Raw genomic sequence first — 6,615 nt, 5'->3', positions numbered from 1 at the left:
TTTGGTGTTGATTTATGGATTTGAAAGTGTAACGGCGCCATTCACAAGGGTATGCCCCACAAGTTCTTCCATGGCCGAATTGGGCGGTTCTGGAACATCACCAAGCGCGCTATTGGCGTGGAGGTTAACAAGCAGGTTGGGAACCGCATCATTAAGAAGAGGATTCATGTTCGTGTGGAGCATGTCTAGCCCTCTAGATGCACTGAGGAGTTCAGAAATAGAAAGTTAAGGAACGATAAGCTCAAGGTCGAGGCCAAGTTGAAGGGTGAGGCCATCAGCACCAAGAGGCAGCCAGAGGGTCCCAATCCAAGTTTCATGGTCGAAGGAGCTCAGTTGGAAACTGTCACCCCCATTCCTTATGATGTTGTCAATGATCTCAAGGGTGGTTATTAGATCTTTTTATGTATTATTTTTTCTTCTCAATGTTCTGTTCTGTTCTGTTCTTGTCTGGTTTTGATTTTGTTTTCAAGACTACCAATGGAAACGTTTCCTTAATTAGTTCAAGTACTCGAAGCCGTTGTTAGTTTTCATATTTTGAATACTATTCTAAGTACAATTTTGTTTTAAAAAATTTCTGTGCTATTTTTGTTGTGTACAGAAATATTCCAAGAGTCCAAGATTTTCGGTTTATGAAAGACAAAAAGCAAGAGGCATTCTCATCTTTCATGCACTACAAATCTTATCTTTCACGCAAGGCACATAACCTCACGACACCAGGTCTTCGAGGCAGCTCACCTCACTAGTCATGGCATCAATTCGGAAGGACACCTCAAAGCTTCACAAAAGCCAGATGGCAGCAAGCAGTAGGCACAACACCTCAGTATCTCACGGCATCAGGTCTTCATTTATTAAGATTTTTTTTTGAATAAATTTCTGAAGTCAACTCTATATTCACTCAGGTATATACATGTAATACTGTTTCTGAGATATACTTTTTTGAGTTACATCTATCTATAGAGTTGAGCGAATATAGATATACTTCAATACTGAGCTTAAACCTCCTCCCTGAGCTTCATTGTCTATAGATATACTGTAATACTGGACTCTTGATCAGAATTAGACAAAAAGAAAACTATTAGTGATCTTAATGAAAGGCATGGTAAGTTATTTTTTTTTAAGGAATCCTTTTCTTATTTTTAATCACATCTAGATAATTTTTATCTCAGTTTCTGTGTAAGAAAAACAATGAGAGACTGATGAGATTTGATTGAAACTGTCAAGTAGATGAAAATTAATTTTCCACTTATTAACTATCATCTAGCTCAAAGATGTTGGCTTTGCATAGCATCAGAATGATTTGTTGCCACCGTAGTTGATTTTAAGACTAGTTTGGCTATTTCCCAACTATTTTATGAGTTTCATTTGACTAGGATTTTTACTTTGGAATTCAGATTGCATATTTGTAGTATGTGCTAATGATTTTTGTTTTTGTGTGTTTCTGAGTGAAGCAAGAAAACTGTTTGATGAAAGTTCTAAGTTAGATGTTATATTTTAGAGTTCTATAATTATGGGTTTTCTAAACATGGAGAAGTTGATAAAGCTATTAGGTTGTTTGATTGGATGCCATCAAGAAATCCCATTTCTTAAATTACTTGATTGGTGGGTATTTTAGCTAGGATGCCATCAAGAAATCCACCACCTATTTGGTAAAGGATCTAAATTGTATTTTGGATTAGTTTTTTCTGTGATAATACAAACTTTTTAAATTTACTTGAAATTAGTAGTAGTAGTAGTAGTAGTAGTAAACTACTATAATTTTTCTTGCTAGCTAGTTTCATCATAGAAAAGCAAATCCCAAATCATGTAAAACATATTAAAATTTGGGTCTAGTTTGATTTTCTGTTTCTTTATACATTTCAAGGCCACGAGATTATTTTATTGCAAGAAGTTCTATAAAATCAAAAAATTAAATACATTTCTTTCTAGTTTTGTGTTCCCTTCCCCACCTGCAACTTTCTCATTTTGACAAATTGGTTTTTTCTACTTTGTTTGGTGAGTTGTATCTCTGTTTGAAGTGAGGGGCTACTTTGATCTTAGCATGAAATTTGAATATGATATTGATTTTTGATGGTCTATGTTTTGTGTTGGTGGTGCTACTGTTTTGTGTTCTCATTAACAGTTGGAAAACATTTTTTTTATTAATCCAGACTTTTTTTTTTGCCTCTGTTATAAGTTATTACTCTTGAGGATGTAATAAAGGGAATGAAGGTATAAAATTGCTTGAACTCTTATTTATTATGGAAACTTTCCTTAACCAAATTGCTATGGTCTATTATTGTTGCAGATCATGAGGGAGACTTTGATATATTTGTCACATCTTGATCACGAGGACACAGAAAAGCTGGTATGGGTTTATGGAAAATAAAGTAGTAAATGTATTGAAATATTTTTCATGTTTTCTATTTGTACCAAAGTTAGTACAAGCTTGTGTTAGCTATAGTTTTTATTTATATTTATGTCTAATAATATTTTTGTTATGATGCGACCTATTTTGAGTGGAAATTTCTTTCAAGTCATGTGGCTGCAGCTTGGGGGCTGCTGATAGTGAATAGTTTGAGGAAAAATATGAGTGGGGAATTTCTTTTATTGGCCATTCAATTGAAATTATTTTCTGCATGTATAAATATAATGGAACACCTTGTTTCTATCTTGTCAGACACTTGCAGAGAAAATGTGTCATTTGATTGTGTTATATATTATTTTCTTTATAAATTCTATCGTATGCTGTCTATTCTTCTTGTATGATGCAGATGCTAAAGAAGCTAAGCAAACAATTAAGTGGCGAGGATTGGAATTAGAACAACTTAAACACATTATGTTGGGCAATAGGGTCTATATCTGGTTCGATGATGGAAGAACAGGTACATTTTTAACTTTCCCTATAAATGTTATTTCTACTCATTTTCTATTTGTGATAATAGTTGGCATTTCTGTTTTGACTACAAAAAAATGTTTATTTTGATCTGAGATAGTCACATGGTCAGTGTAAGCTTGTACTTTATTTCCTTGTAAATGTTATTTACACCACATATCGTTATGAGTTTGTGAGGGCACATGTCCATGCATTTGTCATGTGGTGTTAGGGATCTTGATGTAGAACCCAGAGATCACTTTTACATGCCCCTCTCATTTGGAAAAATATGAGAGTTTATTTATTTAAATGTTATACCTGTTTCTTGATAATGTGTTTGCATCATCAAATGCATAAGAAATATTCATGTTCTGGAGGTCAATGTATGCCCTTCATATTTTTTATGTTGGTTTGCTTAGGCAGGAGAATAGATTTTTGGTTATGGTCATTCGTGACTTGCTGAATTTATGCGAAATCACGAAAGGGAAGGATAACAAAGCTGTCATCGCAAGTAACATTATGTAAGTATTCATGATTGAATGATTGATTATCTATCTTGAGTTGAGGTGGAATGCATATAGATATAGCCTGCCAGGCCATAACACCTCATTCCATCCAGATTCTTTGGTCATTTGTAGAAACCATGAATTTTAGCCACTTGATTTTAATTGAGTAACTTTGAGAACTATGAGAAACTTGGTTGGAGGTATACAACCAGTAATTTTTTGAAATGTTGTACATAATCCTCCTCTCTTTCTGCAGGTATATTGTTGGACAGTACCCGAGGTTTCTAAGAGCTCACTAGAAGTTCCTAAAAACTATTGTGAACAAATTGTTTGAGTTCATGCATGAGACACATCCTGGTGTTCAGGTATTTGTTTTGTTGTGGTTTTCTTGGTTAGGTTTAAGGCTTAAAAGTTACTGAGAAATTTTGTCTTTTAAATTGAATGGTTTGTCTACATAAGTGTTGCTAAAGCTTTGTGTTCATGTGTTTTAGGATATGGCCTGTGACACATTCTTGAAGATTGTTCAGAAGTGCAAACGGAAATTTGTAATTGTTCAGGTAACAATTACTTTGAGAAACTCACATTTTTTATTTGAATTCCGGCTGTTCATAGTTGTCAATATTTTTCTCTGGGTTCAGTTATATTTGCAACTAAGTAAAGGGTGATATTAACTTGCTTTCACAATTAAGGGAAACTGGAGTGGATTATTTTGTTAACTCCTATTTATTCAGTACTTTGCTCCTTTTTATTTGCAGGTTGGAGAAAATGAACCATTTATAAGTGAACTTTTAACAGGCCTTCCAACCACTGTTGCAGATCTTGAGCCTCATCAGATTCATTCATTTTATGAATCGGTAGGACTTTTTAGTTGGACCTCTTTACTTTGTTATACATAAAACAGTCATACACATTTAAAGCAGGTGGTTTGTTTCAGGTTGGTCATATGATTCATGCAGAATCTGATCCTTAGAAGAGGGATGAGTTTCTACAGAGATTGATGGAGCTGCCTAATCAGGTCATTTGAATTTTATTTACTTCTCTTGGTCATCTCCATTTATGTTTTTGTTAGATACAAAATAGATCACATATGCTATATACTGAATTCCTTGTGCTATTACTTTGTAATGCATAAATGGGCTAAAATTATAGGACAGGCACGCTTAAGCGTTGATTTCCTGAAGGATCAAGATGTGATAAGGACGGTGTTGAATATTGTGTGTATAGATTCTTGGCTCCTACTTCACTTCTGTGATGTATGTGGAGCATTGGTGTGAGGAGAATTTCAGGAGCCTAACACTGGGCAGCCCAGATTTTTCTGACATTGAAATGGTTAGTCGCTAAAAAAATACTATGTCATATACCTTTTTTTTTATTGAGTTTCAGATGATCTCCAGAATATATTGTTTACAAATTGGTGCAACATAATTTGTTTTTTTTTTAAACAAATCTACCTGTATTATTACTTAAGAAAAATACAAGTAAAGAAGGAAAACTCCATCAAAACAGAAATAAAAAACAGGGAATCTGGCTTTTATTTTATGTGTGTATTTTATGTTTGTGTATTTATGTATATATGTTTAACTTTACCTATTCTCTGGTTTGATACCATTTCTCTAATCTATATTATTTGGTCTTTTTGCTTCAGTTACCTCAACATATTGAGATACAATAATAGGGTACTCTTCCTTGTTGTTACATGTTTCTTAATTACTGTTAGTGAGGAAAACCATTCACATAATATATGATGAGCAGTTGCTTCAACTAAATTGGGGAAGATATTGATCTCCTATGCCATATTGGCCATGAAAATGTAAGGACTGTTAAGAATTAGAATAGCTCCTTAAGCTCTTAGCCATTTGAACTCCTTAAGCGATTTAGCCATTTGAACTCCTTAAGCGATTTTCACCTTCTTTACTAATTTTGACCTCATTAACTGACTAGTTTAGAAGAGAATTTGGGTTTAGTTTTACACTAATGAACATGACTATTTCATATATGTTTCATATCTTGCAAAGCTGCTTTGTTATGGTTTATACTGTACATATTTTTGTTTAATCTAACATTACTTACTTAAGTAGTGTTGGGTTTCATTGCTTTTTACTTTTCATATATGTTTCATTGCAGAGTTAAATTGTTTGACAATAAGAAGAGATTAATAGTTGTAGGCTTTAAAAAATTTCAGAGCAACATCATGAGGAGGTTTGCCTTGGAAACCTGAGGAGATTTCAATTTAGAGAGCTTCAGATGGCAACAAACAACTTTAGCAGCAAGTACTTGGTTGGATGATGAATTGAAGGATGGAGCAAGTTTCATGCATGATTTACTTTTGTGTATCTTGTAATGTTTATGTTTTTCATTTTTAAAGTAAAAAATGTTCAAGATTATAAAACTTTATTATGTTATGCTTTCAAATTTAAGTTAGAACTAAGATCTCATGAAGTAGACATATTCATGGTTTGAATTAGTTATTGTTTAATGTAATACTTGTGGTTTATCAATCTATTGAGAATTACATTTTATGATTAATTTTGATTTTTTTTTTATCAAAATACAATAATGAAAATCTTTTAATTAAAAAAAAACCTTATAAGTATACTTATCAAAATAAAATTTAAAATATATTATCCACACTAAAGTAACAACATTTTATTACTAGAATTTTAATATGTTATGATTTAGAAATATATTATAAGCATAACAAATTGTTATGATTTATATAATATAACAAACTAAAAATGCTATCAAAATAATCAAATGTAACAGTGGAAAAGTGTTATGCATAAAGTATAAGATTAATCTCCAAATTTATAATCAAATACTCTAACTAAATGTTATTATTTGAATATTATAGCAACTAAAAATGTGTTATTGAATAGTTTAAGATAACATCGAACATAACATTCGAATACTGTTATAGAAAAAACAAGAGTTTTAATAACAGGGGCTATGTTAGCATTTTCAGAAGCGTTATCAATACTCCCGGTTAGCAATTTTTAAGTGTTATGAATACTGTTTTTTCTTGTAGTGAACCCAGAATTCTGGGTTTTCTCCTGCATTTTCCCCGAGCCAAAACACTCCCAAATCTACCCCAAAGCATACCCAAGCCCCAAATTCAATTCAAAACCCCACACAAACCCTCTAATAACTCAGAAACACCAACAACAAGCCTAAACACACAATAAAATCCCCAATTCACAAATTGGCTTAAAACTTTATAAAACTTATTCCAATAAACCAAAAACTTGAACCACATCAGCT

The 6,615-nt window shown here is 32.6% G+C and overlaps 1 long non-coding RNA gene across 1 annotated transcript; it reads left to right on the top strand.

The window, feature by feature from the left end:
* Positions 1-2,759: 2,759 nt before the first annotated feature.
* LOC133821458 (uncharacterized) lies at positions 2,760-3,892 on the top strand. Its single transcript, XR_009887594.1, has 4 exons — positions 2,760-2,861; positions 3,275-3,372; positions 3,614-3,722; positions 3,849-3,892. It is a non-coding gene; the product is annotated as an uncharacterized LOC133821458 (long non-coding RNA).
* The last annotated feature ends 2,723 nt before the right edge of the window (positions 3,893-6,615 follow it).

This window comes from Humulus lupulus, chromosome 3, assembly GCF_963169125.1.
Source record: "Humulus lupulus chromosome 3, drHumLupu1.1, whole genome shotgun sequence".
In the NCBI taxonomy this organism is placed as follows: domain Eukaryota; kingdom Viridiplantae; phylum Streptophyta; class Magnoliopsida; order Rosales; family Cannabaceae; genus Humulus; species Humulus lupulus.
Note: the sequence above shows the minus strand (reverse complement) of the source record. Positions and strands in the feature narration are given on the sequence as shown.